General features: G+C 43.3%; 1 long non-coding RNA gene across 1 annotated transcript in view; it reads right to left on the minus strand.

The window, feature by feature from the left end:
* The window catches only part of LOC310712274, a 92,174-nt gene that overhangs the window by 43,233 nt on the left and 25,618 nt on the right, over positions 1-23,323 (minus strand). The gene's annotated exons all lie outside the window — the stretch shown is intronic.

A 23,323-nucleotide genomic window follows, 5' to 3' on the forward strand; every position in this document is an offset into this window, starting at 1 on the left:
GGGCAGGGGACTTCACTGGAAAACAAACTGTATGATCTTATCCAGAGATGAGGAACATTTTACAGGCCCAGGACCTCATTCCCTTCTGGGCAACCTTCTAGGAGCCACATGCCAGCAAGAGCAAGATTGGGGCAAACACAGCCCTGTGCAAAGTCTGTTCTGAGCAAAGAGAATGCCTCCAGCAATATTGTACAATGCTTTGCCTGGTGAAGCTTGGATGGCCCCCTGTCTGCCTGTCTTTCTTTGGCTGGTAAAGACATAGTTATGCTAAGTGAGGTGTGGGGAACCTTTTACAGTCTGAAGGCCACATTCTCTTCTGGACCACAGTCCAAGGGCCACATGTCAGTTTTAGAAGAGGCCAGAGCAAGACATGCAATTGCACTGTAGGCCAGTTTCTACATTCACTCACATATCCCTCTCTATCCTTCATTCATTCAGGCAAGAAAGAGATATGATCAGAGTTCAGTAATACAGTCCTGCCAGGCAAAAACACTGAAGGCTGGTGTGTGACCTGGAGAAAGGGTATAGGGGGAGCCCCAGGGGCCAGATAGAGAGGAGTGGAAGGCCACATTTAACCCTGGTTCTCCAGCCCTGATTTAATGCGACCCAAATGGACATTCCAATTAACTCCTGAGAGGTTTTAATACACTCTCCAGATGCATACACCAAATGTGGAAGGAAGACTATCCTCAACAGTGTTGATGTGCTCACTGGCTACACCCCCCAAGTTAGTGTGGCCACTTAAAAATCACCACCATCACCATAATTATAAAAAGGACAAAAGGGCACAGAAGCCAACATAGTGTCCTCCAGAAGTCATTGTACTACAACTCTGGTTAGCCTCAGCTAGTATGCTCAATAAAATGAGATTATACTGACTTGCAGTCCTGGAATGTCTGGAAGGCACTATGTTTTTTTTGGGGGGGGAGGGGTTTGGAGCTATACCCTTACATAAAATTTGCATGTGCTAAAATAGAAGTGCAAATACAAATTTGGAAGTAATTAATTTAAATAGTTATACAATATACTATATAGGGAAGCCTATGGTCAGGGGACCTGAGTGCTCAGTCTGGTGCCTAGTTGCTCCCTCTTGATGGGCAACTTGCAGGTCTCTCTTCTTATGATTCTTTATCTTTAAACTGAAACTGGATTTGCACTCAGCTGCCCTTCAAACAGAGGGATCCTTCAAACAGAACATCATTCAAGCAGAAGATTGTCCTCTGTGAAGCAAGTGTAGCTCATTCAGACAATCTGGAATCAAGGTGTTGGGGACATGGCTGGTAGGCATGGACCAGCTGGGGCTGAGAGCTGTTGAACTCTAAAAGCATCTGGAGGTTATCATGTTGACTGCTCCTTTGCCTGGACTGAGGGTTACCAGCACAAAGAGAATTAGGTTGTATTCCCAGATCCATTCTAGGCAAAGCTATCACATACAAAATAATAACACCACAGGTAAAATGGCCTAATGTCTTTCTTGACTATATGAGATGCCTAATCCTGGCACCAATTCAGAGCCATTTCCAATATGAGGTTTAGGCAAAATTTAAACTGGTGGCTTTCTGTCCCTCAGACTAGCCTCTTATCCATTACAAAAGTCTCCGCCTGCACTTAGAAGATTAAAAATAATGGAAGAAATATTGACTCATTTTCTTAAAGGTGTTAATGTTTAAGAAATGGCAGAGGTGAAGAAATTGTGGACACCAGGAGGTTCAGGAATGATGGAAGTTGTTGTCCAGCAACAACTGGAAGGTCACAGACACACCAACTTTGGTTTATGGGAGAGGTCTACACTGAACAGTAAAGTTGGAGGCAGACCATAGAATAACCAAGTTGGAGTAAAGGACCTACATAACCCACAACTGAATGGGAATATGTATCAAATCAGACCATGAGTCTGTCAACCCAGATGGTTTGCAGCTACTCTTGAGGGTCTCCAGAAGGAGCCTTTCCAACCTTTGACCTGAGACTTCTAACTGGAGAGACCAGGGATTGATCTTGGAGATCTCTGCATGCAAAGCATGCACTCAAACGCAGAACCATGCCCCGCTCCCTGGAGAGCTATTCATCATAAGAACCATTCATGCATCCTAGAAAAACAAATAAGAGTACCGCCTTATAACTCTTTATGAGTGAATCTGCTTTATAGATAGCTGAACTCAGCTGGAACTGGCCAATTCATTTGTTAGGGAGGAAATATGAGACAATAAAGACTATGGAGCTCCAGGCATGGCTGCACCTACATATGGTGGCTAAGCAATGCAAAACATGTGCCAATATGAAAAATATGACAAGCACTTCCAAAGCACATCTGCCCGGCATATACACATACACACCCCATAAATCCCACACATTGCACATAGGGTTTTGTTGTGCTCATCATCATAAGTTCAGACAGAGGAACTCCAAAATACATACACAATGATGGATTCAAGATGGAATGGCCTGTGGATTTTCTCACATCTCACATAGTTCCGCACACATCTCCACAACGCTAAGTACATCATAACAGGCAAGTTACATAATGCATATTTAAGGCACAATGAACAGCTTGATCTACAGAATATGTTGGGTGCGTGTGATTCAGTGTTCTGTAGTTTGACTTCCACATGCCTGAGTTAGCTTTCCAGAGCAGAAAGAACACAAGTCTGCAGTTTGCTTTCTTAAGCAGGCATGCGTGAAAACCCCAAACAGAATTCTGCTGTGAAAATTGTATACATTTTTCAGAATGAGGGACTTCCATAAAGAAGTTATCCTGCCCTCTTTTATTCTGGTTGCCTGTGTGCACACTGTTTCCCCTTAACTATAATGATAATGATAATAATGATAACAACAACAACAACCATTTTATTATTTATACTTTATCATTTATAGTGTTGGGCAGGTCTTGGGTATTCTCATGTGTGCATAATTGGACTACAGTTGCACTGCACCATGGGTTGTAGAGCTTAACATAAAAGACAATAGCAGCTGCCGTGGGATAGCAGGAGGAGGGTTTTGTTTGGAATGGTAATGTGGAGAAATAGTTAACCCATGCATCACAGCCCTAATGCTGATTCCCTCCCCCACCCACTGGCTGTTATATAATAAAAACAAACAAGTGCAAACAGGTTAAATGTGATCACAAATTGAATGTAATACATATCTGACCCAAATGCACCTACTTTTTGCTGTATTTGTGTAATGTTGGAAATTGTCTTTTAGGTTGTAGCTAATGTTAGTTCTACACAGTTCTAATTTAGGTCCAATAATTTCAATGGGTCTATTCTGTGTATAAATTAGTTGATAACAGCCTTATGTGTTGGTTCAAAAGTTTTTTTCTAAATACAATGGAACCTTGGTTTATGAATGTTTCGACTGCCGAATGTTTCAGAAGCCGAACTCCCAAAACCTGGAAGTGAATTCTTCCATTTTTGAACGCACCTCGGAAGTCGAACAGCTTCTGAGGCGTGTTTCTCAATTTTCCCCATTGAACTTGCTGACAGTCCTTTGGTCCTTGGTTTTCAAACATTTCAGAAGTCAAATGGACGTCCGGAACAGATTATGTTCGAAAACCAAAGTTCCACTGTATACAGAATTGGTACCAGATAATGGATACCTGTTCCTATTTTGTGTATCTCAGACTTGAAGAAGATGGAAGGATAAATGGGAGGGTGGACTATATTGAGACATCGGGCCAAGAGAAGTTAGGACAGCAGTGGTTCACTTTGCCCTGCCTGGGTAGTATTCAAGGCATACCTCTGGCAGAGCTAGTGGAGAATGTATGTGACTCAGGAGTTTTGCCTCTGCTGTTTTACTTGAAACATTTATTCCCCTGATTTAGTGAAAAATAAGTAGCAGTTAGGCTACAAATCCCCCGAGCGTCTAAGTTTTTGTTTTTAAAACCCTCAACATAACCTAATTTCCAAAACAAATAATTGCAAATAAGATTCTAAGTGTCACCCTTCCCATGGGGATCTCATATGCATATGGAAGAATGTGCTCATTTTAATGATCAGACTCCGCCTGAAACAAGCTACAAATGCTACCAAACGGACAGGGAGAGATGTAGGATATGAAACACAATTCAAAAACTAAAAGGCAAATTAGATCTGATGTCATTTTCTTTGCTTGAAAGTAGGGATGGACATAATTGTCCGCATTGTTTCTGGAAGTTTGAGTTAGGTAGTTTCACCTTAAAATGCAAATGAAGCAGAATTTCTCCCCCATCTCAGAATCCTCACACTGTTGTTGTTTTTAGCTACACTTTACTTGGAATCATACCCTCTATTTTGACTGCCTCCCTTTCCTATTTCATATTTGTCTCTGCTTCCTCCTGAGCACCTCCCTGTACATGTCACTGCACTTTATAGGAGCTCTTCTTATTGGTTCTTAAAGGCTCATAAATCCCTGTATTTAATTAAAACTCTAAGTCAGGACAGTTACATGATGTTAGTGATTTATATGTTTGCTTTTCAAGTGGTCATTGTTTCTGTTTGAAATTTCTGCTGGAGAGGAGAGTCTAACATTAACTACCACAATCCTTGGAGAAGTGCATTTATAGACACCTGCAGAGATATCCCAGTAGCCTATTTGCCCAACCACTCCCTGTCATAGCAAACTCAAGATGGTGGGTGCAGACAACTCTGTGGCCAAAGTGGCCCTTTCCACAAAGAGGAAGGTCGTATCTGCATACTTGGGGAAGTCCTGAGGTCTGTAGAAGTACAACATGCTAAAAAATATCTCCACCTCTGCCACATACATGTGGCCTGTGCATGTGGGACTCGCTGAAGGACTAAATGCACAATTAATGGAGTTATAGCTTCCCTGTTGCTTTAGCGTCTCTAAAGATAGATGTCCACGGCAGGTTAAACACAAAGGAGTCCTCTGCCATAGAAGAACCAAAGGAATTGAAAAGCACAGGACAGCTTTCCAAAACAATGTGCCTTTTACAGATAGGTAGCCGTGTTGGTCTGCCATAGTCAAAATAAAAAAATTCCTTCCAGTAGCACCTTAAAGACCAACTAAGTTAGTTCTTGGTATGAGCTTTCGTGTGCATGCACACTTCTTCAGATACACAGTGCATGCACACGGAAGCTCATACCAAGAACTAACTTAGTTGGTCTTTAAGGTGCTACTGGAAGGAATTTTTTTTATTTTGAATGTGCCTTTTGTTACATACGAAGATAAGGGCCAGCTGTATACCAAGTCAGATCAATGGCCCATCTAGCTCAGTATGGCCTATGTTGACTTGGCACCATCCTTCCGGGGTTTGGGAGATGGGAGTATTTCCCAGTCCTACCTGGAAACACCAGGGATTGAACCCAGAACTTTTTGCAAGCAAGGTAGAGGCTCCACCACTGAGCTGTAGTTCTTCTTTCTCCTCTAAGCAGCAGCAGCAGCAGCAGCAGCAGCAACAAGAAGAAGAGCCTCATAGTGAGCAGCTTAAAGGAACAGTGTCTCTTATCTCAAGTCAAGCATATTTCATTATGTCCCCTTACTTTTTATTAGATTAATAGTGAAATGCCTCTCATATTTCAGACTCCCCCAAGTGACACCCTCACTCATGGGTTCCCTGTCAGTTGAGGTCAGTTCACCTCCTGATTTTGAAGCCAAAGGGCAAGGAACCCCCAATCTTATGTCCCATAAAACTCAGCAGGAGGTATTGAGAAATGAATGTGCCCCTACTTCTTATGTTCCTTTCAAAAATCAATCAAAATTATGCTATAATGCATTTTGTTGCTTAAGTGCTATTACTACTACTAACAACAACAAAAAGTGATTGCTGCAATTTAAAAAAGTTTTTTTTTCTAAATTGAGGATTCTACTAAAATAGTACTTCAACAGTAAAGAGGTGCTGAACTGAAAAGGTATGACAGAAGAGTACCACCAAGTGGTCTACATCATCCAGAGAGTATGGAGGGGCAGGGTTGTAAGGAGACATTTTTTCCTGTTCCACACTGTATTCTTCACATGCAGCACTATTTCCATTCTGCTGCAGTTTATCTTCCACCCAAACCTGTCTCTTGCTGTCAACTGTGATGAAATAACAAAACTTACATAATTAATTATGTAAATTAGATTGTGATTATGTTATTCCACTCCATTCATTTCAATGCAAAGGAAATGCAATGCAAATGAGGGGAGGAATGTAATCAATTATGGATAGTTGGTGGACTGGAAGCAGCAGCAGCAGCAGTGAATACGGATTGTTTTCCTTGGATTGATTCATGTTCTGGACATGGGTGACTAAGTGAACACTGGGAATTTCTGCTCCTATTTCCATTGAAATTGTCCAGCATCTCTAGTGGGGTGAGGGTGGTCTTAGATCAGGGAGAGAAACAAGACTTTTCCGTTTGAGCCGGAGAACAGAACCAAGATTGTAGTTAGCTAAGCTGGAGTGCAGCCTGGTGGAGGTGGCAAAACCTGCTCTCTGAGGGTCTTATGTGGGATAGAGGATCTGCTGACCTATTGGAGAGGTATTTTGCCCTGGCTGAGCAATGCTTGCCCATTTGTAAATGAAGCAAATGTTACAACAAAGTCACCATAAGTGTTTGAACCAAAGGAAATGAAACCCTGTGATGCCATCTCCAGAATTCTTTAGTGCCCAGGAGAGTGGGATGAGCCTGCAACAATATATAATTTTGTGTTTGTATGTGTGCTGTACATACATTGTGGTATTGAGTGTTCATTGCCTCCATAGAGGAGTGTGCAATCAAACTTGCCATGAGACAGTAGTTCTTGATTGTCATCAGCTGTAGCTCATTATTCTCTCAAGGATTCCTTGTGTCAATCGATAGGAAACAATGAGTAATCACTTGCCATTGATTGCAAATCAGTTTGCATAGACTGGCACGGGAGTCCTTGACAGGATAACGAGCAATGCCTTTTCTTGCCCATTTCAGGGCCCAAGTGGCCAATACGCCATCATCTGACAGCCCTTTCCATGTTCGATGTATGAAAAGGAAAGCATATACTTCAAAAGAGGGAGAGATGTTACACAGCAGAACTGGCAGCCACATAGCAAGACTGAGACTGCCAATTTCTGACCCAAAGACGTCTCCTTTGTCTTTAATTAATTGCTGCATGAAAGGGCAAAATTTGGCAGGGCTGTCAATGCACCTGTCAAGCGGCTCCCTGACACACAACCCTTCCAGGCACAGAAGTACCCTCTAGAGCTGGATGACACTCATAAGTGTAATGGTAGAGTAATACCTTTATTAGGACCAACAAAAAAGTTATAAAGAAATAAGCAATAGGGGGTGGGGGTGGCAAATTAGGAAAACCTCATCTCTTTACAAGCCAGGGTCAGATGCCTCTGAATCTAGGCCAAGCTCACAATGAAGCTCATCTCCACTTCCTCTAGCAGCTAGCTTTCCTTTCAGTGATGGGAAGGGTTTTCTGGAGAAGAAGAAGAGTTTGGATTTGATATCCCGCTTTATCACTACCCTAAGGAGTCTCAAAGCAGCTAAAATTCTCCTTTCCCTTCCTCCCCCACAACAAACACTCTGTGAAGTGAGTGGGGCTGAGAGACTTCAGAGAAGTGTGACTGGCCCAAGGTCACCCAGCAGCTGCATGTGGAGGAACGGGGAAGCAAACCCGGTTCACCAGATTACGAGACTACTTCTCTTAACCACTACATCACACTGGCTCTCATCCTCCATGGGAAAGGATGTTCTTAGAGATGCTCTGGGATATTGTTTCATCCTGGGAAGCATTCGGTTTGTATCTGAATTGGGAGACAGAGAAAACAACAAATCCCATGCTCCCTGACTCTTTATTGGATTAGGTATTCAAAGGAGAGAGATTGGGCAGGGGAGAAATGGGTGCCGGTGGGTTGGGGGGGGGGAAGGTAAATTCTCCTAGGCATGATCAAAAAGCTGCAACCTTCAGCTATCAAGAGTTTTAGGTCAATGAGAAGGCACTTCGTAGGTTTAATTGATTCGTTCATGCTAGGCACAAAAAGATACATCTAAGGTTACATCCAAAGGCTACAGTTATAGAAAACCACCGCTGCTTTCTGTTAAAAAATAAATATAATATATAGAATGTAATGAGATATGATTAGCAATTGTATTTCTTGGAGTTGCTACTGAAGCTTCACCCAAAGCAAAATTCGAAGTGAATTTGAAAATTCCTCTCAGAGCACAACCTCCAATGCGTTTTGAAGAAAAGAGTATTTCAGTCCATATGTATTTTTATACAGGTGTATGAATGACTGCAGGTATCAGTTTGTGGGCTGGTTATGTTAGGGAACCTGGTGTGTATATGCATATACCATTATCTGTATAATAATGCATACAGTATGTGAAAATTGTGCATTTGTTTGGCAGAATTGACAATGGGGGAGGGAAAACTCAATTCTTGTCAAGATTAAGGATTGAGATAGGCGTTAGAATAAATCAGTGCAGATTACATTGCCAAGGTTTTTTCTTTTTTTAATCTATCCCTATTTTTGATCCTCCATTTTTGTTTGTTGTGAGAAAAGGCCCTGAACTCAGCCCAAAATGCTTTGTGCTAGATCAAATCAGATACATGCTTCATTTCAGACTGCAACTAAATATAGTATAAGTGATGCTAATAATAAATCACTATATTAGGAACTCCCAAACCCTCTTTTATTTTGTGCATGTCTGTGTGTCAAAGGAAATGCCTGCTTTCTTTCTTGCCTCCATAAAGCCTCTAATCATTTTGTGCCACTTGTCTCAAAATCTTTTTTGGTATTTCAAGTAACAAAAATAAGAACTTAAGAAGAATGTTCATCTCAACAGCAGCAATTTGTCCAACCCACTGCAGTTTATACCTTCTCCAGACTATCTCTTAACATTGATTGATTGATTGATTGATTGATTAGATTTACCTACTGCTCTTCATCACAAGATCTCAGGACGGTTCACATGATAAAAATACAGTCATACCTCGGGTTAAATATGCTTCAGGTTGAGCGTTTTCAGGTTACGCTCCATGGCGACCTGGAAGTAACAGAATGCATTACTTCCAGGTTTCGCCGCTCAAGCCTGCGCAGACGCTCAAAATGATGTCATGAGCATGCGCGGAAGTGGTGAATCACGACTCGCGCACGCGCAGACGCTGGTTGCATTCGCTCCAGGATGCGAATGGGGCTCCGGAATGGATCCCGTTTGCATCCAGAAGTACCACTGTACAAAGTAACAGTATATGGCATAGAAATAAAAGTACAGTGGTACCTTGGAAATCGAGCAAAGTCCGTTCCAGAAGTCCGTTTGACTTCCAAAAGGCTCCTGCAGCCTGTCAGAAGCAGCAGAAGTCGCATTGGACGTTTGGGTTCCAAAGAATGTTCACAAACTGGAACACTCACTTCTGAGTTTGCGGCATTTGGGATCCAAGATACGACTGTATGTATGTGTGTATGTTTCAAAAAATGCACCAGCAGGAGTGTTGAATTGGTTCCATTGGGGTGCCTGTATCATGCTGACCTCCTTGACTTGCCCATCCCAGTAAACTGTAGCAAGTAGCAGGAAGGGTTAGTGGTACTTATCTGCCTCTCTGCACTTTTAACTACAGAATATCCCACAGCTTCCTATATTCCATGGATAGTGTTCAAATGCAGGAAGATGCCTACAATTGGCTGTGGCCCCCAGAAGATTGCTCAGAAGGAATTGCAGCCCTAGAGTTAAAAAGGTTTCCCACCCACCCCTGCCGTTGAGTATGGATGTGAAACTATGAGGGGAGACAACAAAGAATTACAGAATGAAAACATAAAAAGGAGACAGGTAATAATTAAAGGCATTTTCTGCCTTTTGTCAATTTTTCTCTAGATGCCTCCATTAATGATCCTCAGGCAGTTAAAGAACAACTTTTTTGTAATCGCCCTAGTACCTGCAACAGCTCTTCTGCAGGATGAAGTATCCTAAAGAAGCTAAAATACACGAGCTGTCTGTTGCAGACCCTAAAGGACTTTATTCCCGGAGTGGGGAATGAGAAACCAGAAATTCATTTTTCCTCCCCTTTGTCTTTGTAGACCCTAGGTGTCCTACCACCAGAAGGACTGAGAGACTGAACTGAGCTTGTGTCATTTCATTTCTTAATAAAGCAACTGGGTTGTATCCAACATTAGACCTACTCAGAGTAGACCTATTCAAAGTGATGTGCTTGATTAACTTTGGTATATTAATTTCCTTGGGTCTACTCATAATAGAACTCAGTTGGCTACAATCCACAGCGTGAGCATCGGGTCATGTTGGAGGTTCATATTGGGGAAGCGCTGTAGCTCAGTGGTGGACAATCTGCCTTGTATGTGGATGGTCCCAAGTTCAATCCCCAACAGCTCCAAGTAGGAATGGGAGAGACCCCTGCCTGAAACCATGCAGAGCAGCTGTCTGAGCTTGATGGGCTAGTGGTCTGACTAGGCAGCTTTCTCTGCTCCCGTGAGGATCAATCATACAGATGTGTAATTGCACTCTTTCCTTAGCCCTGCATGTGGGGAAACATCGTTTTGAACAGAGTGGTAGAGGAACAGCTGCAGCAGATGCCCTACCACTGAGCCACAGATCTCTTCCTCCCCTGCCATGTGTCATGAAGGAGGAGGCATTTCCATAATGGGAGATATATGACACACACACCCCTCACCGCTTCATAAGCAAGAGGGATAGGTAAGATTCACAGCTCCAGAGAAGCAGGCTCGCTCTTGGGCAGTGTGGATTCATGGCTCGTAATGTCAGCTGGGAGTTGGGCAGCTGGTTTTCATTGCTTGTCGAGGTGTGCGTGCTTACAGCATATCCCTCATGTGCAAGGGAGTAGCCCCCTTTTCTCGTGACTTGCTTTTTACCAAAAAAAGAAAAGAAAAGAAACTTTCCATGTACTGTAGCACGGTCAAGCCAGGAATTAACTGTTTGGGGGTTATGGAAATGCCGCTCATGTGGCAGCGTGGAGCAATGAGCTGGCTGAGTTACGGGACTGTAAACCTGCCAACTGTTGGCAGAGGATGGTTATGAGATGGGCTTGTCAGCACGGCCGAAGACGAGGGTGAGTTACATCTTGGTTGTCAGCTCTAGGCATGGGCTGGACAGACAGCTTTATATTGCCTTTGCTACCTTCCTACAAGCTGGACTTAATTCAGCCAGCCTCTTCGTACAATGCTAATAAACTACAAGCAGCCTTATTGGCTGCTATGTATGGATGTCAAATGCATTGATTTACTGGTTACATTTTTATCCTCTCCGAGGAGCTCTGGGCTCACAACAACCCTGGAAGGTAGGTTAGACTGAGAGATGGGGAGGACTAGTCTAAGGTCACCCCGTGACTGCTCTTTGTGGCTAAGTGGGGATTTGAACTCTAGTCACTTCCCAGTCCCAGATTTACACTTTAACTACTACACCAAAGCTTTAGGTTACAACAAAATGAAAGTAGTCATAAACAGTAAATAAAACATTTAAAAAACACACAATCAAACTGGACAATTTCCACATAAATCAAAAGATCTAAAATAAATATTTTAAAACCCTAGCAACAACTCCTCCCACTCAAAAAAACACACCCACCCCAACACCCCAACCCAAGAGTACTAGAACTTTGGGGTCAGATGCAGAATAGTACATGAGTACATGATCTGATGAGGAATTTGTGAGCATTGGAACTTGCCACAGTTTAAGAAGGATATTGACAAGCTGAGAATGTGCAGAGGAGGGCCACCAAGATGATAAAGGGTCTGGAAACCAAGCCTTATGTGGAACGGTTGAGGGATTGGGTATGTTTAGCATGGAAAAGAGGAAACTGAGAGGAGAGTGATGGCCATCTTCAACTATCACATGGAAGAGGTAGGAAGCTTCCTTCCTGCTGCTCCTGAGGGTAGGACCCGAACTAATGGATTCAAATTACAAGAAGGGTGATTCCAGGTAAATATTAGGAAGAACTTCCTGATGGTAAGAGCCATCTGACAGTGAAATGGACTACTTTGGAAGGTGGTGGACTCTCCTTCACTGGAGGTTTTTAAACAGAGGTTGGATGGCCATCTGTTGGGGATTCCTTAGCTGTGTTTCCTGCATTGCAGGAAGTTGTACTAGATTACCTTTGGGTCACTTCCAACTCTACCAGTCTATGATTCTATGACATTGGACTAAGCTTTACTCAAAGTAGACCTACTGAAATCCAATAATTTTATTGGGTCGACTCTAAGTAAAACCTAGTTGAATACCAACCAGTGTGTTAGCACTGGAACTCACATATAAATCCTTTCAAATACACATCTAACTACTGTTCCCTCCCCAAGCTTTCAGGGTTTCAACAGGGCTCCTCCAGATGACCTATTTATTGAGCATTCATTCTGATTTGCTTGCACAGAACTTACACAGGTGTTTGGCCAGTGGAGGCCCAGTCTATCTGAAGCCAACTCCCACCTGTCTGCCTTACTTATAACCAGTCCAGAGGGTGACCCTGGCTGTCAGCTTCCTCCTTCTCAGTTTCAGTGTCGTGCTTGTAGAACTCAGTAGGGAGGAGAATGGGGACAAAACTGGAATTAATTGACTAAACCTGTTATTTGCTCTGGCTCCACCTACTGTTGGCCTCCCTGTCTTCTGCTCTACCAATTCCAGTGGACACCAGCCACAACTGGTTTAGACTATACCAGGGATTTAATGAGCATTTGTTTGTTTTCTTTACAGGGAGGTTATAATATAATGAGCATTCATTCTGATTTTCTGGCATGGTGTTTAATCATTCATTCATCTACGACTGGTGGGGGCGGGGGGAGGAATTTGATTTTATTTGCATTTTAATGAGTTTTCACTTCCTGAACCAATGAGTAAATAGTAAAAACATGATTTCATTCAGTGATCTCAGGGTTGCCAGAACAATGTTGTTCAGCCTTTGAAGGCCCGGGTAAACAGGAATGTTTTCATATACCTCCTGAGCATCAGTAATAACAGACAGTGCACTTCACTAGAGAAGGCATTCCACAAATGGCCCTGTTACAGGTCAACACCAAGATGGCAGCTCTTGGTGGCACCATCACCACCAAGGCCTTCTTATGTTTCTAGCTGATGAGCCTAAGCCCTATTGAAATGTATGGTGAGTGGACATTGCACTTGGTCCTTTAAAGTTCTTTTACAAGCCCTGTTACTCAGGGCTATTACAAAGCCATGCAAACCTCAAACTCTGAGCCACTTGCATTTTATTTGACTTTGACTTTTTTTGTTTCTGTTATTTCAAGACCCCAAAACGTGTGCAAATTTATCCTTAATAAGAAAAGTGCAATGCAGTGTTTAGCTCCAAAACTGCATCTGTGAGACAGTGATTAGGAACTTCGAGCAAAGCCCGGAAAAATCTTCAGGAAAGGAGGGGAAAGTGATGTGAATTAGAAAAAAAGGGGGGTGGAGGAAGAAAGAATGAAGAGGATGTGTATTCTGGCTGTGGATAAAAGAAGCTACTTCAGAAATACAGAATGAATCGGAGCATTTGTGTGTGTGTGTGCAAAACATTTGTTTGGAGAGCAAACGAGACCCTTTGGGGAGGCTCTTATGGCACATCCTTTTGAAGCAGGATTGCTAGAAATGAATCATTCAGAGCTATCAGTAAAGATAGTGATGAGCTTCCATTGATAAGACACCACAACCTTCTAATAATAGCTTCTGACTTATATGAAAACTTCGCTCTAAATCTGACCCCAGCTTCCTAGCTAGCTGACCTGTGCAAGATACTAGTGCTTATAGGAACATGTAAGAACAGGGCCAGTGTTCCCACGTGGTTCTGTTGAGCTTCTCTTAACAACTCTTAGCATCTTTAATAAACTACAGTTCCCAGGATTCGGGGGGGGGGGGGGAGATGACTTTTAAAATGCCACAGCATCCTGAAGGTCCCAGGTTCAATCCCTGGCATCCCCAGGTAGGGCAGGGGAATATTCCCTGTCTTAAATCCTGGAGGAGTTGCTGTCAATCAGCTAGATGGACCAGTTGTCTGACTCAATATAAGGCAGCTTCTTACATTTCAATGTATGTGCTTAAAGTTGTATAAGAGTGTTTAAAAGGATTGTGGGGATGTGGCCCTAGAACAGCTGGCAGAAGACTGTGCCTGAACTTCTCTCCATGATATGGTAGTTTTCAATTTGCAAGGAGTCTATTTTTAATGTAGGAGAGCATTAAAAATACTATTACCCAGTTGCAGTATGAAACAGTACTATATTTCCTTCTATTTCAGATGATCAGGCTGTGAGTGTTATTTTATGTAGCCAGAATGGCGTCATCCAGGCACAAGAAAGAGGTATTAGTAGGTTTGGGGGTAGCCCCAAGGTTTGCAGCTGGACAAAATGAAATGAAAAGAAAATGTGGATAGCTCGGTTGGTTAGAGCTTGCTGCTGATCATGCCAAGTTTGCAAGTTTGATCCCCATATGAGAGACCTGCATATTCCTGCATTGGACTGGATTATCCTCAGGGTCCCTTTCAACTCTATGATTCTATGATCTATAATCTAAACACTATGGGGGAAGGTAGGGAGAGTCAAATCTGTCCATTTTGGTTTCTATCCATTTCTCATTTTTCCTAACTTATGCTCAGTTCTCCACAGTTTCAGATCAGTTTGCAATTTAAAAAAGAGTCATTGTGAAAATTTATCAGGGTTTTAGTGCAAATTTCTCCTGATACACATCTGTTTGTATGCAACGCTGCCTAATATACAAATTTTTGCAAAGCAATTTCCCCTCTTGCCATGCATTTTTGTACATTATTTCAACCAATATATGCACACTTTACTGCATTATATTGTTACATGACACCCCCAATCTCCATAGCAGTGTGAGATTTCAGGGAATTCCAGGCATGTGTTGCCCAGGGTTTGTATTTGTTTTGGAAATGGAGCGCACTGAAGACTGTGGGGTCTTTATGATATATGCTTTATATACACATATAAACAACCTGAGAGGCTTGCAGCAACCATACCCCAAGAGGTTCTTGCTTCCCCCATAGTCACAGAATTGGATTCAAACAGACACCACCCATTCCAACACTTGGGGGTTTGATGCCTTAATTATGTTCTAGTGCCTACAACCTAGAACAATATTCTCATTGCTTGGCTGTAGATCTGCATTACAAAATATAGAAAAATGCATTCATGAAGGATGACTGTGTTTTGGTTCTCGCCTTGTTTCGGAAAGTGTGAATTAAATTTCTTTCCCATCCATAGGGAAGGATCCCTCCAAATAGCCCAATAACGACTGAGCATGCTCAGTAGCCCTGGAATGCTGCCTGATTGATGGAGGCACGATGTGGGGGAAGAATAGTAGAGAGGAACTATGGGGTGGCTGGAATTCTGAAGAACAACTCTCTAAGCTGCAGTGTTTTGTTGCAGAGCCCAATTGTCCACCTGAATTCTATTAACTCATTCTGTACGTAAGACCAGACCTAAAATGAGCATAAATGAAAGAAGGACTTAAAAACAAGCTCCAGTATTTTTTCACTGAAAAACAAACTCCCCCAGAAATAGCTAGTGCTTCCCATACGCATTATTACTTCTCAGAGAAGTCAAATAGCTCCTCCAGTATTCTAAAAGAATGCCTGCTTTATAGGTCTTCAGCGATAACACATCGGACGTAACTATCAATTATGTTATTTTTGTCCGTGCTAATCATGCTTGGGGAGCAACTGAAGTTTCCTTTTAGAGTTAATAAGAAACATTTGCAGCAAACGTGGGGAATTGTGGAGATAAAGCAATTGGCAAGAAATAGTATGTTTAAATACCATAAAACAGCCAGGATCCAAACAGGTGTGAGATAAAGCAGTATAAATAAACTGCTCTGTATGCAGCACATTGCGCCGCAGAGTTGTGTAAAAAATAAATAAAAATTGCACGAAATAACTTCGCTCCTATCCAGAGGAAAAAATGTAACAAAGCCGTTCCTTGTGTCGGCTAATTACTTCCAACAGCTGGGAAAACATTTCTCATGTGGAAACTTCAAAAAAAAAATAGAAGAAGAGAGAGTTAAGAGTGGTTCTATAAAAATGAAAAACAAAGACGCGGTCAGATATACAAACGCCTTCCGGCAATCCGAGATGCAGGTTTCTCCAACTATTTGCCAACATTCCCTACAACCACAGCCTAAATGCTTAAGAAAGAACACTGAGCGCCCCCTCTGTCACCCCATCTGCTTCTCCCTCTCCCTCCAAGTCTTTCAATGCTCTCTATTATCTGTCAACAGTTCCAGCGCATGGCATTCTATTCCCTGTAACCCAAGTTTATGTATTAATGCGCAGCTTATAATCAACAGTTGAGGCAGCATTCTGCGTATGCTCAGGGATACCTGGCCCTTTGCTTTTTCCATGATATGTTTTCCCTACATATGCTCAGAGGCATTCAGCTTGTAGGTGCCAGTCAAAGTGGTTCTCTTCCAGTACATCAGATGCATCTTGCTGGTTCATTGTTACCACTTGTCCATTAGGGAGAGAGAGACCCACCTATGACCTGGAGTGGGGGGATGTGGCTGTCTTGCCTGAAGACTTCCCCACATGGCCACTTCCCATACACACCTCCCCACATCCCTTTGCTAGGGCTGGCGTTTTAAAAATTCAGGCTCTGATTCTTGCCTTACTCTAACCCCTCCCCCTCCCCCTTGTTATGGTGCTTGTTATGAAGCACAGTGTTTCCTAGCAGATGCAGTCTTGCATCAAGAGCAAGTGGAATGCCATAGCTCAGTAGTAGAGCATCTGTGTTGCATATGAAAGGTCCCAGGTTCAATTCCCAGTGTCTCCACAAAGGGCTGGGAGAGAGCTGGGAGAGATCTGGGACAGAACTAGAGAGCTGCTGCCAACCAATGTAGACAATACAAAGTCAGATGGAATCCATATAAGGCCCCTTTCTGTGTCCCTATGGCCCGCTCTGTTAAGTGTCCTTAAAGGGTTAAGGGAGGAATGAGTGTTTGGGGATCCCCCTTTGCAATTTTTTATGCATGTCAAAAAATCTGCAAAAACAGAGACACAATCCCCCCCCCCAAATGACCAGGTTGTGAACTTCTTATTGGTGCCGACACACACAACCATAATGGTGTGGTTTCCCATAATAGTAAGAAGAAAAATCTCTTGCAAGCAGGACCACCTCTGCCATTAAGCAAATCTGGTGGGTGGGGAGGCACTGCGAGGCATTCAAGGACTGAGCTGGGTACACCACATGTCCCGTCCTAAGAAGACCCCTGCTGAATCAGACCAAAGGCCATCTAGTCAAGCACTCTGTTCTCACAGTGGTAGGGTTGCCATATTTCAAAAAGTGAAAATCCGGCCACAAAAACTGTGGGTTGCCATTTGTCTAGACACCGTTTCCAACTGCCATATACCAGCTATGTCCAGGAAATTCCAGACATATGGCAACCCAACCCAACCAGATACTTTAGGAAGACCACAAGCAGGAACTTAGTTCAACAGACCCCTATTCCATCCACAGAGCAAAGTTTCCTTGAGTGGTTTAATAATCAGTGCCTCTTTGCAGAGAACTGTGAGGGGAATAGGGGTCTCCTAACAACTTTTAGCACCTGTAACAAACTACAGTTGCCCGGATTTTTTGTGGGAAGCCATGGCTGTTTAAGTGATGTGATACTGCAATAAAGGTGGAGTACAGATAGGGCCGGGGATGTGGGTGGCGCTGTGGGTTAAACCACAGAGCCTAGGACTTGCCGATCAGAAGGTCGGCGGTTCGAATCCCTGCAACGGGGTGAGCTCCCATTCCTCGGTCCCTGCTCCTGCCAACCTAGCAGTTCGAAAGCACATCAAAGTGCAAGTAGATAAATAGGTGGGGAGGTAAATGGTGTTTCCATGCGCTGCTCTGGTTCGCCAGAAGCAGCTTAGTCATGCTGGCCACATGACCCGGAAGCTGTACGCCGGCTGCTTCGGCCAGTAAAGCGAGATGAGCGCCGCAACCCCAGAGTTGGCCACGACTGGACCTAATGGTCAGGGGTCCCTTTACCTTTACCCCCCAAACCTTTTACAGATGGGGCCAGAGCCTCTTTCCATAACTCCCATATGACTGTTCTCTCCCCCCCCCCCAGTCAGTGTATCTTCACCTAGCAAAGTGGTTTTGGTAATCCATGACTTGTCTACATTTGTCTGAGTTAGCATCTCAAAAGGATTATGATGTTTACAGAGACAGTGGTAGGACATGAAGAGGTACGAGCGTCTTTCTGCAGTTGATTCATTTCTGCTAACCACTGATGGATGTGATAAAACACCCTCTTACGTGTTGTTAATAAAGCAGCAGAAAGCCAGCCAATGAGCATGTTATGCTCTACACACGGAGCATGTTGGTTTCATTTAAAGCATCAGACATCTGATTCTCTCTCTTTTTCCTGTAGCAAGTATTATAAATAGGCCCCATTACTATCTGATCCTCCTTTTAATGTTTTTCATTACAAAACCACAGTTAATTTTAGATAATAGTGGCAGATAATCTCAAATTTGTGTGTAGCATATGCCCCAGTTTTTATGGGGCGATACGGGGTGGGGGGGTGGCAATGAAAAAACACAAGTGGCCATTTTCTTTTAATTTGCAGCTTGGGGTGTATTTGTCAAATGAATTCTCCTGCTGCAGACATTCAGTCTCCTTGCCTTCCAGCAGATCAAAAGTCTTGTCTATTTACTCTCCTCTTTGTTTGGCTATGTGTCCTGAACAATGCAGCTGGATTGTTAACCAGACGCTGTTGTGCCAAACGGCAGTAGGAGGAGAGGTAGTTTTCTCAGGGCCAGCCTACGGTGAAGGGCAAAATGGTGCCCCCCTGCAATGTACATCTCCACTGCACCCGACAGCAGCAGGGTAGGCACTCTGACCTTAGGAATATAGGAAGCTGCCTTCCACAGAGCCAGGGCATTGGCCCCATCCAGCCCAGGTCTGTCTCTACACTGACTGGCAATGACTCTCCAGGGCTTCTAGCGTTACCTGGAGATGTCAGGGATTGAACTTGGGACCTTCTGAATGCCAAGTGCTTGCTCTTTCACTGGGCTACAGCCCTCTCCCACTAAATTAGGCTCTTTATTATATTGCTGCTGCTCTGCCTCCCTCTCAAAAGCTTTTCCACTTGAGGCTCCAGTGTTGTAGCTAGGTACTTTTAGACCTTGAACAAAGTAGTTTTATGGGTTTCCACTGTAGACAACTGTTTGTGTTACTTCTGTTGTGAAACAGTTTTCCTCTCCCTACCCCCTGCTAACCATTTTATGCTTCATAATGGATTCTACATTCCTGAGATGTTAGACTCCAACAGAGCAATGCCCCCAAACTGTTTTCCTTCCCTGACTTCTTGTTTTATTTTAAAGAATACTCTAAACTAGGGTTGCCATATTTCAAAAAGTGAAAATCCGGATGAAAAAAGTTGTTTTGCCCAAGGTTGTTGAGCTTTCATTGCAAGATCTCACAAAAAGAGAAGTTTTTGAGCTATTTTTAAGGAAATTCGCCAAAATCTACACTTTTGACATGGGTTGCCATACGTCCGGATTTTCCCGGCCATCTAAGCAGTTTTCACCCAGACACTGTTTCCAACAGCCAAATCCTGGAAATGTCCAGAAAATTTGGGACGCCCTGTAACCTTACTCTAAATATGTGCAGTTTTGCATTTTAAACACAATTAAATCATCACATCCTCATGGCTACAAGAGTAAAATGCAGTTCGCTTCTGCAGCTGTTGTAGGAAAGGATAATATATATTTAAAAGTGAACATAATAAAATGAGTAGGGATGTAAGAAGGCAGTGATTTCCATTTCAACATGTATTCACCACAATCAGCACATTTTCTGTTCTGCTGCAGTCTAGTTTCTGCCAAATACTACACGTTGCATTTAATTCAATGTAAAAGAAGAAAGACCCCTGACGGTGAAGTCCAGTCGCAAACGACTCTGGAGTTGCGGTGCTCAATTCACTTTACTGGCCAAGGGAGCTGACGTTTGTCCGCAGATAGTTTTTCCGAGTCATGTGACCAGTATGACTAAGCCGCTTCTGGCAAAACCAGAGCAGCGCACGGAAACGCTGTTTACCTTCCCGCCAGAGTGGTACCTATTTATCTGCTTGCACTTTGACGTGCTTTCAAACTGCTAGGTTGGCAGGAGCTGGGACTGAGCAATGGGAGCTCACCCCGTTGCGGGGATTCAAACTGCCGACCTTCCGATCAGCAAGCCCTAGGCTCAGTGGTTTAGATCACAGCACCACCCGCGTCCCTACAATTCAATGTAAAGGAAATGTCAAAACAATGTAACAAAGGATGAATAATTAGGTGTCATGTGACTAACACCAGAATTAAATTAAAAATTAAAAAACAAAACAAAAGAGGGATGACAATGATGTGAATGAATACTGATTGTTTTCATTTGGCTGACTTCAGTACCTGACATCAGACAAACACACAAACTGCAATTTCTGTTTTCGTCAGAATTCTCCTATATCCCTAAAGAATGCAAACATGTAGATGTCTAGATGCCCCCCCCAATAATCTATAAAATGCTTTTTTTTTTTTAAAAAAAAAGAAGAAACAAAGAATGTTGCAGGATCAGCCCTAGTGGGCCCTGGCATGCCAACACCGAACTGCTGATTTGGGGCTCTGTTTGCCACTGCTGTCATCATTTCTAGCTCTCTGAATGGATGGATGGGTTGGGTGTGGGGCCTTGGACATCAGAGCCCTAGGATGCAGTCCAGGTTGCACCACTCGGGACTCTACTTAATGGTAGGGATGGCCTGATCTTTTGTAAAGGGTTAGCAGATGAACAATATGGTAGATAATAATAGTAGTGTTGGTAGCAAGAAGAAGGTGAACTGGGGTCTTAGAACCTGTTTTTTAAAGGTATTTGTGGGGGTTGCATCCAAGATTTCAAGTTGCCTTATTCAGACAAATGCAGATGTTGCCCACTGCCTGAATTATAAGTAGTGGTGGGAGGGGGACCTGGCCTCTGATGGCCTTCATAGCTACTGTTGCCAGAAGCATTATGGAGAAGCATGATTGGCTAAATATAAAAAAATTCCTTCCAGTAGCACCTTAAAGACCAACTAAGTTAGTTCTTGGTATGAGCTTTCGTGTGCATGCACACTTCTTCAGTCTGAAGAAGTGTGCATGCACACGAAAGCTCATACCAAGAACTAACTTAGTTGGTCTTTAAGGTGCTACTGGAAGGAATTTTTTTATTTTGACTATGGCAGACCAACACGGCTACCTATCTACTACTGGCTAAATATAGGAAGGAGTCAAGGGGTGGAGATTGTGACGTTCATTTAGGGTCCCCCTACTTTCCCCTGATAATCCAGCTGCTAGCACTGCTTTTTGAAGTCCTAGGTACAGACTTAATTAGCACCTGTTTACCCAGAGACGGCTATATGGTTGTGACAAATGTATCCTTGTTGGGAATCAGGCTTCCTGACTCCAAGAAATCCCACTGGTCTCATCAAGGCATTTTGCTTCTTTCAACATTTCTCAGATGAGGAAGAACCTCTAAATTTGCTCTGAATTTCACAGCAGGCAAAAGCAAAAAACAAACAACTCAAACTCAAACCAGCGAGGGATGTGCAGAACTCTCCAGAGAAATCTTGCTTCTCTTTGATCCTTTTGGCTTCCTTCAAAATTTCTCAGATGTTTTCTCCTGAGGAAAAACCTCCAAAATTTATTTTGGGTTTAAGCAAAATTCTGGTGGCCATGCAGCTATTAAAAGTTACTGAAGGATGCTGAAGAGATTTTACAGGAATGGTAGAGCATTTGCTTTGCCTGCAAAAGGTTGCTGGTTCAATCCCAAGTATCTGCAAGTAGGGCATGGAAACATCCCTTTCTGAGACCCTGGAGAGCCACTGCCAGACCAGGGGTGGGGATCCCCAGGGCTGGGGGCTGAATGGGGCCCTCTGTGTGGCCCTCAAAACCCTCACCAGGTAAGACACCCTCTTTTCAAGCCACACTCTCTTCTGTTCCTTTTTGCCCTCCTGGAGTGTTTTGCTTGGCTTGAATGTGATCTTGATTTCTGATAATGCTTCTTGCTCCCTTAGAAGGAGGAAAGAGAGCAGTGTTTGTGTATAGAAACTGCACAAAGGTAAAATCTACATCTGTTGCTCTGCCTGCTTCTGCTTTGCATGCAGATGGTCCCAGGTTCAATCCCTGCCACCTCCAGCTCTGGCTCAGAGAAAAGCAATGTCTGACGTCCAGAAGAGCTATAGACAATACTGTGCTAGATGGACCCTTGGCTTGGCTCAGTACAAGGCAGCTTCCTATGTCCCTGTTCTGGCTCTCTCAACGCTGACTTTATCACGTACAGATTTGTGGGGGCTGGAACGCTTCCTCTTCTCTTTCTCCAAGGCTCTTGGATCTGCATGTATCCTTGGGTGTGCTGACCAGGAAACGGAAAGATTAAAAGATCGTAGGGTTTCCAGTATTTGAGGCACTCTTAATAGTTGAGGAGTGCAGTGTGTGTATTGTTGACAGCCCCTTGTCTGAGCAGATACCGAGGGCCAAGGAGAGATGAAGCAGTCACTTCCACCTATTCTTTGGGAGTGATATGTGAACGACATCTTGGTCAGAGGCAAGGGTGTGCTTGCTTGTTCCTCCTTTCTCCTTTTGCTTCTTCCTGCTTATCTTACTTTTCTTAGCGCTCTCACTCTTTCCTCTCTTGTTTTTTCCTATGGGCAGTCCAAAAGGAGACCTTAGAGCACCAGGCTTCAGGAGCCTCACAGATCCATTTCAGACAGAGCCCCAGCTGATGTAAGATTTGTGTTCCTTCTAAAGCCCTATTCAGATGACCGTTCTGAACAGAAGGAAAGAATAAGGCCTCCAGGGGACTTAGAAGTCTGGGGTCCAGCATATTTAGAACAACAGAAGTCTGAGATGGTTTATAGTCATTCTAATATGTTGCCAGAGTCCCTTTATAGCTCCGGGTTTTACAGTTTGCTTTGATTTCAGCCCTGGGTTCTCTTTGTCCACCTCTGGTGTAATTGCAGCATGCTAATGAAAATTGCAAAAATGTGTCTCGCTTCCCAAAGGCAGCCCACAGTCCAAAGTGTTTTTGGCTTCCATGCTCTAAACAAGACACTGATTAGCTAGTAATCAGCCAGTGATTAGTAGAGACAACTGGGTCACTTAGAGTTCAGGCTGCACATTGTTTGCTTCAAGGCAATGGAATGCTACTGCCCAGACCAGACTAACTGATCCAATTGCCCACTGTAAACACTGGATTTGGCATAGTTGTTTTGGAAAATCAATTTGCATCCTAGGAAGGGAAATATATGTGTGCGCATATTTAAAAACCAGGTCTACTGTTTCCATTTAGAAAGTGGATGCATAGTGATTCTGCAGTTTGCCCATTCTCAGAACATTTTTGTTTGCACTAAAACTCCATTTTATTTTGAGATGAATGTAGACAAATTGAATTGTAAGGGATAGTCAT

This window comes from Podarcis liolepis, assembly GCF_965112155.1.
Source record: "Podarcis liolepis genome assembly, chromosome: 7".
NCBI lineage: Eukaryota > Metazoa > Chordata > Lepidosauria > Squamata > Lacertidae > Podarcis > Podarcis liolepis.